Below are 14820 nucleotides of genomic sequence, written 5' to 3'. Positions count from 1 at the left end.
TGATACAATGAAAACAGAAAGTACAGTGTTTCCCTAATTGGAGAAAAAGTAATTCTCCCTGCTTTTCCTTTCTTTCCTTCTTCCTTTATTCTTTCTTCCTTTTTCTCTTTCTCCCTCCAGTGGGGACAAGAGAATTTCATGGAATGGGTGTCATTTGGTACATACCTAGAGAGCTGTTACTCTGCCAGATGTCACACCAATGGTTTATGGGCTATGATTTATTGTGTTTGTCAATATAGCTCTCAGTATTCCTACCACCAAGCACAGCAGCTAGCACATAGAAGGCTCTCAATAAATACTTGTTAAATAAGTGAATGAACTCTTTTTCCAGCTGGAACCATGGAGGATGTAGAAGAGAAGAAGAAGAAGGTTCCTGCTATGCCAGAAACCCTTAAGAAAAAGGGAAGGAATTTCTCAGAGCTGAAGATCAAGTGCCTTTGAAAGAAGTTTGCCTAAAAGATGCTTTGAAAGGCAAGGAGGAAGCTTATCTATGAAGAAGCAAAGCACTATCACAGGGAATATAGGCAGATGTACAGAACTGAAATATGAATGGCGAGGATGGCAAGAAAAGCTGGCAACTTCTATGTACCTGAAGAACCCAAATTGGCATTTGTCATCAGGATCAGAGGTATCAATGGTGTGAGCCCGAAGGTCCGAAAGGTGTTGCAGCTTCTTCGCCTTCGTCAAATCTTCAATGGAACCTTTGTGAAACTCAACAAGGTTTCAATTAACATGCTGAGGATTGTAGAGCCATATATTGCATGGGAGTACCCAAATCTGAAGTCAGTAAATGAACTAATCTACAAGCGTGCTTATGGCAAAATCAGTAGGAAGCGAATTGCTTTCTTTGACAGATAACACTTCGATTGCTCAATCTCTTGGTAAATATGGCATCGTCTGCATGGAGGATCTGATTCATGAGATCTATACCGTTGGAAAATGCTTCAAAGAAGCAAATAACTTCCTGTGGCCCTTCAAATTATCTTCTGCATGAGGTGGAATGAAGAAAAGGCCACCCACTTTGTAGAAGGTGGAGATCCTGGCAACAGGGAGGACCAGATCAACAGGCTTATTAAAAGAATGAACTAAGGTGTCTACCATGATTATTTTTCTAAGCTGTTTGGTTAATAAACAGTACCTGCTCTCAAATTGAAAAAATAAATAAATAAAAATAAATAAACAAATAAGTGAATGATTGAATTTCATTAAGAAAAAATGAATTACTACAAAACTCTGTACTTTCTTATCTCACCTAGATTTGACTTGCACTTTCCTACAGAGAAAAGAAGTCACCCAGGTTCACAATGAGCAGCCCAACTTGGACAGTTTACCAAAGCACAGAAGAATTCAAAATCTAGATCTTCTCACCAGGACTCTCTCCAGTGGCTCTCCTACTTGCAAATGTAATCATCCTCCCAGAGGAGAGTCAGGGACAAACCAGAGAGTGAGTTTGTTGTTCATCTTGCAACACCTCTTTCAATGAATCTAACTTGCTTCACAAGAGTCCATTGGGAACGGCCCCCCAAAAAAACAGTCGCTTGGATTATTTAAGTGAACACATGACAGTCAATGCAATAAGGCCTTGCCCTCCCCACTTCCCCATCAAAATTTAGCAAGGACATGGTTTTTCCAAGGGAGAAAGGAGCATAGTCTTGTAACAGCTGTTCCAGAGAATAGACCGTACATGGATTAAAACTAACTCAAGTCAAGAAGAAATTATGTACAGTCTTATAAAAGAGAGATGCGTCTTGAGCTGAGAAAGTGCATGTTCCCTCAAATATTTTCCTGCCCCCACATGCTTAGCCCCTTCAGTACTTGGTGTCCCTACCTTCTGCCAGCTTCTGACCCTGAGGAATGATCAAACCTCGTTTTTCTAGGAACTGAAGGAGATCTTTAGCCCCTCAAAATACAGCAAAGGAAGACTCAATGCAGCCAAAATTCAAGCCTAAATTTTGAAATACAAATATTTGAACTGATCATGATGTCCACGTCCTACACAAATACAACTTTCTTTTAGAAAAGAAACCCCTGCTGGTTGTGCTGTAAGTATTTTAGGCAGAATGCTTTTAAGTCTAAAGCCATTTTAAACTCTCAAAACTTTATACATCCAAGGAAAGCAAACTGAAAGTGAGCATCACTAAGTTTACTCTTATTTCTAAGATTAATCTCAACCTCCCTGGATTTCAACACTCACGCTGTTGTCCAGACTACTAGATGCAGCTGCAACTAGGGATTTCTTAAGTCACATAGGGAACCTGGACTAAATTAATCTGGAAGGATATGTGCCATTCCTAAGTTTGCGATTTCCTTCACTATGTTTAAAAAAAGGTTATTAGGTACTAATGCTGCACAGATTTTCTAAATACTCTATTTGCCAGTGGCAGAGCCAGATGTGGACCACATTAGGAGAGACATGCGTGACAGCGTTTTGCTAAATGTCCGTGATGAATTTTAATTTGCAAAGGGGAAAATTATAGCTGTGTGGTGCCAGGATAATTTCCTCCAAATACCACTCCCATCAGGTCATTTTCTCCTGTGACTCACCAGCTCCTTTTGAGGAAAGCCTAAAGTCTGGCATTAGAGGCCTCAGTCATCTGCTCTTCCTCCAGACTATCCCAAAGGATCCCTGTATGCCAGGACCACCTCTTGACTCTCCTTCTGCGTATTTTGCTTGGGTGGCTCCCTCTGTCTGGAATACGTAGCTCTTACACCCTTCAAAACCTGGCTCGAATCTCATCATTTTCAAGGAGGCTTCCCTCCCCAGCCTCCCTCCACTGATTATTCTCCTGTATTTGGCATTCACTGCAGGTATCCATAGTTGTCTCTATGACTGTTGGTGGTGGCCACTGGAAAAGCTCAGCATCGAATGTGAGGCCCCATAAAGCAAGTGTAGGGAGCAGCCTCCCTGGGGGCATTTGCACACTTTCCCCTTCCCCCTTCACCGTATGTCCCATCCTTGATTTTGCTTTGCTTTTTCATCTGCTTTGTTGTCTTGATCTATTTTTAAGTGATATCTTAAGTCCTTTCTGAATAAGAATAGAGTGAACATGCGAGTCTTTGGACTACGTTGGCATGTGTTTTTTTCCCAGCACATGTTCTCTGTGAATGTCTGAGCTTCCACTACTTCATACACTCCTCTAAGAAAAAAATAATCATCTCAGAAGCAAGATGTCTTCCTCTGTTCTAATTTCTGGAACTAACATTTTTTGTTTTTCCTTTGATTAAAAGAATATGTGTGCAAGACCCCTTATGTAATGTCACCTACAACCCAGAATTATCATCCCATGTTACACATGAAAAAGCACATAATCAAAAGACTCAACAGACAACCCATAGACTGGGAGAAAACAGTCGCAAACTATGCATCCAGTGAAGGACAAATATCCAGAATCTATAAGGAACTCAAACAAATCAGCAAGAAAAAAACAAATAATCCCATCAAAAAGTGGGCAAAGAACATGAATAGGCAATTCTCAAAAAATATACATGAACAGCCAACAAACATATGAAAAAAAATGTTCAACATCACCTTACTCCTGCAAGAATGTCCATAATTAAGAAGTCGAAAAACAACAGATGTTGGCATGAATGTGGTGTAAAGGGAACACTTTTACACTGCTAGTGGCAGTGTAAACTACCACAACCACTATGGAAAACAGTATGGAGATTCCTTAAAGAACTAAAAGTAGAAGTACCATTCGATCCAGCAATCCCACTACTGGGTATCTACCCAAAGGAAAAGAAGTCATTATATGAAAAAGACACATGCACATATGTGTTTATGGCAGCACAATTCACAATTGCAAAGATATGGAACCAACCTAAGTGCCCATCAACCAACAAGTGGTTAAAGAAAATGTGGTATATATACAACATGGAATACTACTCAGCCATAAAAAGGAACAAAATAATGCCTTTTGCAGCAACTTGGAAGGAGCTGGAGGTCATTATTCTAAGTGAAGTAACTCAGGAATGGAAAACCAAATATAGTATATTCTCATAAGTGGGAGTTACACTATGAGGATGCAAACACATAAGAACAATATAATGGACTTTGGGGATTCTGGGGGAAGGGTGGTAGGGGCGTGAGGGATAAAAGACTACATATTGAGTACAGTGTACACTCCTTGGGTGACAGGTGCATCAAAATCTCAGAAATCACCACTAAAGAACTTATCCATGTAACCAAAAACTGTATCCCAACTATTGAAATAAAAATAAAAATTATTTAAAAAATACTAAATGGTTGACCCAAAGTCACCCAGCTTATACGGCAGAGTCAAGACTTGAACCCAGGCCAACCTAACTCAAAATGCCTTGACTCTGTATTCTCTAAAAGTGTCTAGCACCAAAACAGACACCATGAAGTGTCTAGCACCATAACAGGCACTCATTCATTATTGAAGTATGACCCAAAACATTTGGTACAGAATTGAATAAAACCATGAAGGCAAAGCTATTGAAAATTGAGCTTGCAAAATTGGTAGAATTGGCTTCATGAAAAACTGAAGAGATTCTAATTAGGTCTATCAGAGAAAGACAACACAGATCTACAAAACATTCTGGATGTGGGTGAACAGAATACTAGAAGAGATGCTGTGAGCTGATGTCCATGTTTGAATCCAAAGAAAAATAGATGGGCACACTGGTTTAGATTTATAGGTCCAGGGCAAACTGATCCAACTGTGGAATCACTGAACCCCCCTTGGGTTTCAATGAGGGTACCCTTGGTAGTTACTTTCGGTCCTGAGGGGTTTGACAAAATGGGACAGACAGGGTTTTTACATCTGAAGCCAGAATACAGAATCTTTGTTCATTGAGGATCTTCATACATGTTACCTTATCTAATACTTTCCCTAACTTCCCCCAGGGTTTCATGTTTGTTATATTTACACATGGTCTTATAACGACGTGTCTATGTCTATCTTGCCACATTGCCCAGGCTGGTCTCGAGCTCCTGGGCTCAACCAGTTCTCCCACCAGAGCCTCCCAAAGTGCTGGGATTACAGGTGTGAGCCACTGCACCCGGCCTAGTTCTCAAATTATATGGAGGAAGAAAGACCTAAGAGTAAATAAAGCACTCCTGAAAAGGAATATCAAGACTTATTCCAAAGCTAAAATAACAAAGACAGTGCTGTACTGGCACAGAAATAGACAAATTGCCCAATGGAACAGACTAGAGAAACAGAGACAGAGAGAAAGAGAGAAGGGTGGGTACTTGAGGATGGAAGAGAAGGCACTGCGGATGACAAGGAAACAATGAACTCTTCAATAAACAGTGCAAGGCCATTGGTTACCTACATGGGGGGGAAAATACTGTGACTAATCCCTGCTTTGCACCATGCAGAAGAATCAAATGCTAGTAGATTTAAGATTTAAATACACAAGGCAAAAGTCTAAAACTTTTGAAGGCAACATGGGAGAATATCTTTAGAACATCAGAGAGGTGAAGGTTTCTTAAAGAAAACACAAAACTATGAAAGAAAAATAATAAATTTGGCTACATTCAAATTAAGAACTTCTGTTTAACAGTAGACCCCATGAAGAAAGTGATCAGAAAAGCAACAATGTAGGAGAAGATATTTGCAATATATATAACCAATATAATCTACAAAAAGATGATGTATTTTTTAAAATCTTTTCAAAGTTCAATAAATAAGTTAATAAATACACAGTTCACAAAGCAGAAAATATGAATAGCCCATAAATATATAAAAGAATACACAACCTCATTGGTAATTGCAGAGACACTAAGATACCAGTGAGACTTTTTTACCCACTGGATTGGCAAAAATTAATAAGGCTGATATTGTCAAAAACTTGGGCTGGGTGCAGTGGCTCAGGTCTGTAATCTCAGCAATTTGTGAGGTCAAGGCAAGTAGATTGCTTTGAGCTCATGAATTCGACACCAGCCTGGGCAATATGACGAAACCACATTTCTACAAAAAATACAAAAAACTAGTTGGGTGTGGTGGTGCACACCTGTAGTCCCAGCTACTTGGGAGACTGAGGTGGGAGGATGGCTTGAACCTGGGATGCAGAGGTGTGGGGTTTCAGTCAGGATGGTGGGAGAAATTGTAAAATTATGGGAAATAAATACAAACCCTCTTGGAAGGCCTGGAGGTCTGCATGAAGTGTTTGGCTGAAGGCAGAATTCTCTTAAAAGCTTAGGGCATGGATACATAGGAATGTAGAGTAGTTTATCTAAATAGCTTGTTTATTCATGTGGTCCTAAGACCAACATTTGGTCAACCACAGATGCATGATTGCTCTCTACTCAGGAGGTCAGCAATGTCAATTACCCTCTAGTGGTTTTTACTCAAGACCTTTGTCATCTAATCTATACTGAATAAATGTGAGCTTCGCTGACTGAATGGAGCCATGGCTGCTACTCTTTACAGAACCTTCCTTGGTGTCTGTGAGGGGCCCAGACCCTTAGCTGGACTGACAGGCAGAATATCTGTGTCAGTGTACATTATTCATCCGTTGTTGGGTCAGGGTCTGCAGAACAAATGCCCGCACAGAGGTTGCAGTGAGCTGAGATCATGCCACTGTGCTCCAGCCTGGGCGATAGAGCCACACCGTGTCTCAAAAAAAAAAAAAAAAGAAAAAGAACTTGGAAAGAGTATGATTCAACTGGAATCTTTATTCACTCTTGGCAGGAGTCTAAATTGGTATAACCCCTCAGAAAAAATAAGTTAAATATATTCATATACCTTATAGCCTAGCAATTCTACCCTAGAGAAACCCTCGCACACGTGCACAAATTTATGTGGTTGTACTTCTAAGTATAACCCTAGAGAAATTCTTGCATGTGATTTACGTATGGGAATGTTCACAGCAATATCAAAATAATAACCAGAAACAACCCAAGTGTCCAAAGTGTTCAGAGAAAGAATAAACAATTATTTATAACTACTCACACAATAAAATGCTAGAGACAGTAGTGAAAATAATGAACTACATGCAACATGGATGAATCTTAGAAACAAAATACTGAGTGGAAAAAAAGCAAATGAAAAGAAGACTGCATGTAGCATAATACCATTCTGATAAAGTGGACACAATCAAATAATATGTTTCTTAAGGTTGTCTACATATGTGCTAAATTATTATTTTAACCAGGGCTTTGTAGAAATAAAATTCGGAAACCTGGTTACTTCTAAGGACTTGCAGGGGATGGCATAGGAAAGGAGCCCACCAGCTATAGCAATGATATTGATCATGTTCTAGTTGAAGGACGACTCACAGGTGTTCTTCCTGTTATTACTATGCCTCATCCCTTAACTGTGTGATACTCACATTATTTTGCATATATCAGCTATTACATAATAATAGCAAATAAAAATAAAAGAACAGGCAAGGCACAGTGGCTCACGCCTGTAATCCCAGCACTTTGGGAGGTCCAGATGGGTGGATCACCTGAAGTCAGGAGTTCGAGACCAGCCTGGCCAAAATGGCGAAACCCCATCTCTACTAAAAGTACAAAAATTAGTGGGGTGTGGTGATGAGTGCCTCCAGCCCCAGCTACTCAGGATGCTGAAGCAGGAGAATCGCTTGAACCCAGGAGATGGAGGTTGCGGTGAGCTGAGACCACACCGTGGCACTCCAGCCTGGGTGACAGAGCAAGACTCCATCTCAAAAAATAAATAAATAAATAAATAAATAAATAAATAAATAAATAAATAAATAATGGCTGCAGTTTTATGATAGTCTCAAAAAAGAAAAACAAAAAGAATAAAAGGAAAAAATCAGGTGTCCAGGCTTTTCTGAGAATACAGAAACAAAAGTCTTTCAGTTACTCACAATTTTTCCATACTCACCAACACAGAATGTCAGAAGTGGACCCCAGCAAGGCCCTGTAGACCCATCACTAATTAAGTAGATGAGGAAACGGAAGCTCAGGGATAATACGTGACTGCTCCGTGATCACCTGGCAGAGCCAGGAGCCAAACCCAGGTCTCCTGATATTTCTTCTCTTAGATCAAGTCCCCAGGCAGTGCCCTTCAGTCTGGTAGATAATAAAAAGAAAACTCCAGTCTTCTTTATCTTTGTATCTCTAAGACCTAGCAAAGGGCTTAATAATTTGTTGGCCCTCAAAATGTTTTGTTTCTGAATATTATGGAATTCCCATTGGATTCGTCACAAGAAGTCCTCAAAGTGGTAAAAATTCTCTCTTCTGGTTCGGTGGCTTCAAACCAAGAAAAGGTTCCTGGAAGCAAGACAGAAGAAACTATCGGCCATATCACTAATGGGCATTGCCAGAACTCATATGTGTGGGCATACGGGAGGAGATCCCTGCGGCAGGCAGGGCTGCGTTTTCTAGCCGGTTCCAGCAAGCCAGCCTCGCGTGACTGACTTCTTTAGTTTAAGGTGCAGAACTCAAGGGAAAGGAGCCAAACCCTATGAATGTGTCTGTACTGCCTCCAAGGCAAGGAGTGGCCAGGATCTGTGCCTTGCCTGTGGAATGAGCAGTGGAAACACTCTCTTCCATTATGTCTGCAGAATAGGCTGGCGGGTGCCACATTACGTTAGTAAGCTCCTAGCAAGGCACGTGGCTTCCATCTCACTTCATTGGCAGCTTTCCTGAACTTCAGGTTTCCCCGGTCCCTGATTCTAGGAGTTAAAGTTCCCTCTGGTATCATTATTCTTCCTCCGTGGGTTTTTCTAGACCTCCCCTATCCCCAAGGGTCTGAGGCAGGGCCCTGGTTTGTAGCTCCTATCTGGGAGAATGTGCAGCCAAGGGTCACAAAACAGAGCTGGGGGACTGGCCTCCCCCGAGGGATGCTGGGTCCCAAGCGTCCAAAGGTGCCCTGATTTTCCCACCTGCAATGATCAGTAGCCAAGTTCTCTGATTTTATCTCAACCCTTTCTTGAGCGCATTGAGTTGAATTTTGAGTCTTTCCATTCATGACGTGTCTCCCTTTATTCAAATCTTATTTTATATCCCGCAATAAAGTTTCTTGTATTCTTCATCAAATCTCCACATTCCTCAATAACTATATTCCCAGATGTGTTTCATTTTGGGTGACTTGGGCCAATAGTCTAATGAGGCAAAATAATGGGCTGCTTCTGTCCTGAGATGCCCGCTGGCTGGGAGCACTAATGATGACTTAAGGCCGAGATGCACCAGTTGTTTATGGACCATGGATGGCTTTTCTCCTGGGATGAAGCTCTACCTTCCTGCAGGTTGTACTAAGACCAGTTGCTTGTTTGTGATTCTGGTTTGTGCAGGTCACTCCCAGGGGTCTGTGCAGTGGGAGCCTCAGCATGGTTTCCCACATGACAGTCCTGCCAAGAGCAGGGGTGGCCACCCCAGCTGGTCACTGCACCTTGGCCCTCTGCCTACTACATGCAGAAGGGGCTGTGAGCAGGTAAGAGAAAAATGCTTTCTTCTCATCTGAGGCTCATGGGTACCTGCTCTTGGGAGCACCAGTGGCAGGTGCAGCTCGCAGCCGACTGATGTCCTCTCCCTTCAATCCAACAAGTGCAGCTTCTGAACTTACACCTCCTCTGTGGAGCTTTCAGGATACGGAGGGCCTCTGGCTTTGAAATCAGTTTCACTTGGATGTGTAAAGCCCAATTTACATACTTTACTTATCTTTGTGTTGTTTTGTTAAACCGAGTTTTTAATTCCCAGAAATTGCGGGCTTCAACTTCTGTGCCTGGTTTTTCATGTTGCTGATCTTGATGGTCCACCTTTAAGACCTGCTGTCACAGGAACTGTCATCCACACACGGGACACCTATATGTGCCAGAAGACGTCGCACTCCGGTAGGCCCGGCAGCCTAAGTAGCTGGCAGAGGGAGGGCAAGGTCTCTGTGACTGGGGGAGGCAGACATTCAGATGCTTGTGAGGGCTCTGCCAGCCCTGCTGCCATCCCCACTTGTCTCCTTCGGGCATCCGTCTTTTAAAGAATGTAAAACAGCCTACTCCTTTTCAACTGCTTTAATGTTTCATTCCTAATCCTACAGAAAAATTCCCTAATGTTTCACAAAAATAACATAACCTTGGCAGTGTAAAGTACCAGACATCAGGGTAAAAAGTGGAAAGAGCACTGGGCATGGGTTCCAAAGAGCTGTGCTCCAGGCAGATGTTCCTGAGACAACCTACAGCATCTCAGGCAACCCAGGGTCCCCTTACACTTTGTCCCATATGATTTCACGAGAGCAGTAACCCCTACATAATAACGTGGGGTGAGACCAAATGACTTGGCCAAGAGCTGTGCAAATCTTATGTATTATAGACTAATATAATACATAAGATAGCAAATAATATAGCAAATGTACCATAAATATCTCACTTCAGGACAATGATTTATTTAATGACTCCCAACAGACAGAATATAAGAGAGTCTTTTAACACTAGAAAGTGACAGCAAGAAAAAAACAGTAATACCAGTTCCTATTTATTGAGCACATACTACATGCCAGGCACTATGCTAAGGCCTTCACATGAAGTATTGTATTTAATCCTCAGGCAGGTAATTTTATTCACCTATTTTTTAACCAGAGAAAAGAGAAAAAATTAAGTTTAGCAAATTTTAGCAAGCTAAGTGACTTGGCCAAAGTCACTCAGCTTCTAAGTGGCAGAGCTGGGATTCAAACTCAAAATATCAAAAATTTGAGTCATGCCCCAAGAAACATCGAAGCTGTCATGAAGAATAAAACATAACCATGAATAAGACATAGTCACAGAAGAAGAACAAAATTCATCATATTTACAAGTCAACAACATTTTATAAGGTGTACTGTGGGCATATACCATCGATTTATCCAATGTCAACGGAACCAGAAGAGGGGCAGAGAGAGAGAGAGAGGGATGACTGATAATTTGGAAAGACATCATGGAGAAAATGGTCTGTTACCTGTGCCTTGAAGGATGAGGAGTATTTCAACAAATGGAGGAGAGAAAATGTATGTCCCAGGCAAAGGCAGGTGAGCACGAAGGCTCGGAAACAAAGCACATGTCGGGTAACATATTTTGTGCAGCTGGAATGTAGGAAAAGTAAAGGGAGACATGGCTAAAAGCAGAGACTGCTAATTGTTCTCTAGTATTCATTTGTCCCTCTTCCTTTTAGTGAGAAAATCCCTCATTTTATCTTGACATGCGACTGCCCAGCAGAAGGCTACCATTCCCAGCCTGTCTTGCAGCGATGTGTGGCCACGTGACTAGGTCTGAGTGCTGGTCCTGGAGCTGAAGTGATGTGCTATGAAACCACTGCCCCAGGACTTCCCTCTTTCCCCTTTCTCCGGGATGGAAATGGTGACAACTAGCGCAGCTGCCTGGGACCCAGATATGGCATCCACAGGCAGAGGGTGACAAAGCTGCCCACCCACACCTGGACACTTACCTGTAGACACATGGGAAAGAAAGAAGCTTTTATCTTATTTAAGTAATAGTAATTGGGATTCTGGAACAAACTCCAGAATCACAAATATTTACGGTCTGACCCCAAATAATACAGGGCCCAGTCTTATAGGGCCTTAAATTCCATGGCAATATTTGGAAAATAGTTGGCAGGCAAAAGGGTGTCTTGGTTTGAAGCATCCGTGCTCACACAAAGAGGTAGCATCACAGTTCTCTTAAAGAGCACTAATGTATTAATGGAATGCCTTTAGAGCAACTGAGTTTTAGATTATGTTAGAGCTAGAGCTTGAGGGTCAGGAAAATGTGTTTGCCAGGATCTCACAGCACAGGGTAGTACTGGTTTTATTGAGAGAACTTTGCTTTCAAAACCATAAAAAGGGAAAGGAAAGTATATGAAATATGTGTCTGAGCAAAATTCCACAAGAAATTATTTGCCCTTGAGCTTCACTGAAGTGCTGTTCCCAGTTATTCTGGAATAGGATTAATCCAAGGTGGGCAAAGTTTAAACCAATGGTACCCAAGTAACATCCACCATTTTTCTTCTTCCATGTCAGAAAACAACAACAAATTAGACCAAGAACTAAAGTAAAGTCTGTCTCATCTATGTGCTTTTAAAAGAAATGGGTATTTCAGATAAGTTAATTTTCCAGACAGCTGAAGGTTAAGCTCCCTTCTGTTACTTTATCATTGGCCAACAACAATTAAACTACTGCTACTGTTTTCAAGATGATTGTAAACAACTGCAAACACAGGCACTAGACTGCATGCCAGCAATCATCAGAAGATGATCCTCTGGGTAATCAGAACCAGCATGCTTAATTTCTTTTAGATTGCCATTGTAACAGAAACACAACATTTAAGCATTTTCTAGAGAATGCAGGATAAATCTGTAGCTTTTGTGCTTGAGAAATCCAATTGTAAGCAAAAAACATTTTGAGAAATGTGGTCTATTAATTAATCACTGCTCTTTCATAAATATCACTTTATAAAATATATTCAAGACATTATTCAACATGTGTTGTGTATTAAATATTTCTACTACACAGACTTATTCCCCATGGATCTGTGCTGAGGGAGGAAAAATTTAAATGAAAAGCAAAAGTTTGTAGTTCTCAAATTGCACCTAAATCAAATAAGCAAAAAGTCGAGATACTTTCACTGGAAGATAAAACAGTCCATTGGTTTACAAAGTACTTGCATTCTTAGAAAACTAGTGTATTTTACCACCATGTATAAAAGTATTTGTGTTTATATGTAAAATGGAGTTCACCTCTAGGTTCGGGCACTTACAAATGGTTTTGTACCCACATGAATTTGTGGTGGAATATTAAAAAGCACAGGATGGGGTCAGGCATGGTGGCTCACGCCTGTAATCCCAGCACTTTGGGAGGCTGAGGCAGGCGGATCACTTAAGGTCAGGAGTTCGAGACCAGCCTGGCCAACATGGTGAAACCCCATCTCTACTAAAAATTAAAAAATTAGTTGGGTGTGGTGATACATGCCTGTAATCCCAGCTATTCGGGAGGCTGAGGCACAAGAATCACTTGAACCCAGATGGTGGAGGCTGCAGTGAGCTGAGACTGTGCCACTGCACTCCAGCCTGGGTGACAGAGTGAGACCCTGCCTCAAAAAAAAAAAAAAAAGGCACAAGACGGTGCTCTGCATAGCAGGATGACCAGCATCCCTGAGCCCACCTATTAAATGCCAGCAACACTTCCAATCATTGTGAAAGTAAAATCACCCCTCGCCAAAACTCTCAAAATGCTTCCCTGGGGGCAGTTGCACTCCCTCTGAGTGAGTACCACCATCAGAGTGCCTCGTCCAAAGCGCTGTCTTGATTCATTTCCTGAGGCATATGGCAGTGCACCTGCCGCACCTCGGCTTGGACATGTGCACTGGAAAACTGGCAAGGGGAGGTGTTCAGACAAATTGTCAGACTTGCTGCTGGCTTCAGATTAGATGAGGCGCTGAGCCTGAGTGTCTCACGCTCTCAAGGAAAGCATTTTTTACATCACTGAACTGATGCAAGAAAAGAGGTGGAAAGAGGAGGAAAGCATTCTCATGGTTTGGGCCTCCTCAGTCAGCCTTACCTGCTCAGGGCCCCACAGCACTGGGTAGAAGAGGTAATGACCAAGTGAATTTTAGCCACAGTGATAGTGAGCATTAGGGACACAGGCCATCACCCCCAAAAGCTCTTTTCTTTCATTGCCTAAGGGAGAGCAAGGAGTGTGGTAGGGAATTGCAACAGGCAGGTGGGGCTGGAAAGGTGGAATGTTAAATTCTCCTGAGAGAGGAGAGGGCAGAAGGCAGAAAGACAGGGACATGAGTTGCCAAATCTGAAAAAGTTTGACTGGCATCTTCAGGTGAAGGCAGGGGATGTTTTCTCTGCCCTCCTGTTTTAGGGCAGCTATAGATGGCCCAGGTTTAAAGAGTATTGTGGACAGGAAGGCAAAGGAAGGCAGGAGAGCCCTGCAAGCTGAAATCCTCCCGAAGAATGAGGTCTCCAGCTAACTGGTAATGAGGTAGGAGGCAGGTTGGGCTTGACTCCCAACCAGATTTATAAGACTGGCCAAACCAGGAAGAGGTGCAGAAAGCTCCTCTCCATGAGACACGCCCACCAAAGCCATGACAACTTACCATTACCATAGCAACATCCAGTAGTTACCGCCCATTTTCTAGCTATTTCTGCATAACTTGCCCCTTAAGTAGCATGTCATTAAAAGTGGATATAAATATGATTGCAAAACTGCCCCTAGGCTGCTACTCTCTGCATGCTGTTTATGGGGCAGCCCTGCTCCACGGAAGCTGTCACACTGCCACTGCCTCAGTAAAGCTGTTTTCTTCCTCCACCTGTTCGCTCTTGAATTCCTTCCTGGGCAAAGCCAAGAACCTGCCCTGCATCAGTAACTCTAAAAATAGCCTAGGTTAGCTGAAACCATAGCATTCCAAAGATTCGAATGATTCTAAGCTAAATGTGCAGGTCTGTACGTCCTCAGGAAGGAAGGGAGATAGGCTGGGAATCTTGCATGGAGGAATGACTAGCTGTGAGATGCCTCTGAATGTAAGGTTTTCCTTCCTGGAGTCAGTCTAGCAAGGTTCGTTAACCACTAAGAAGTAGAAGAACATCAGTGATACAGGCTCCAAACCAAATTCGGCCTTTCCTTGCTTTGCTTTCTGAAGTTCTATCATCTCTATCTCTATCTCTATCTCTACCTCTATCTATCTCTAGCTCTATCTCTAGCTCTATCTCTACCTCTACCTCTATCTATCTCTAGCTCTATCTCTACCTCTATCTATCTCTAGCTCTATCTCTACCTCTACCTCTATCTATCTTTAGCGCTATCTCTTGTTCTCTCTCAGCATTTTTTCAGTTATTGAAACTAGTCAGCCAAGATTTGTTTATCATGCTTTTGGTAACGCTAGAGGAATAGAAATAGCATTATTTGCTAT

General features: G+C 42.0%; 1 pseudogene; it reads left to right on the top strand.

The window, feature by feature from the left end:
- Positions 1-12365, top strand: part of LOC100989247 (large ribosomal subunit protein uL30-like) — a 172204-nt pseudogene extending 159839 nt beyond the window's left edge.
- The last annotated feature ends 2455 nt before the right edge of the window (positions 12366-14820 follow it).

Source organism: Pan paniscus, chromosome 12 (assembly GCF_029289425.2).
Source record: "Pan paniscus chromosome 12, NHGRI_mPanPan1-v2.0_pri, whole genome shotgun sequence".
Classification (NCBI taxonomy): Eukaryota; Metazoa; Chordata; class Mammalia; order Primates; family Hominidae; genus Pan; species Pan paniscus.
The sequence above is the reverse complement of the archived record's forward strand: the minus strand, read 5'-3'. Positions and strand labels throughout refer to the sequence as shown.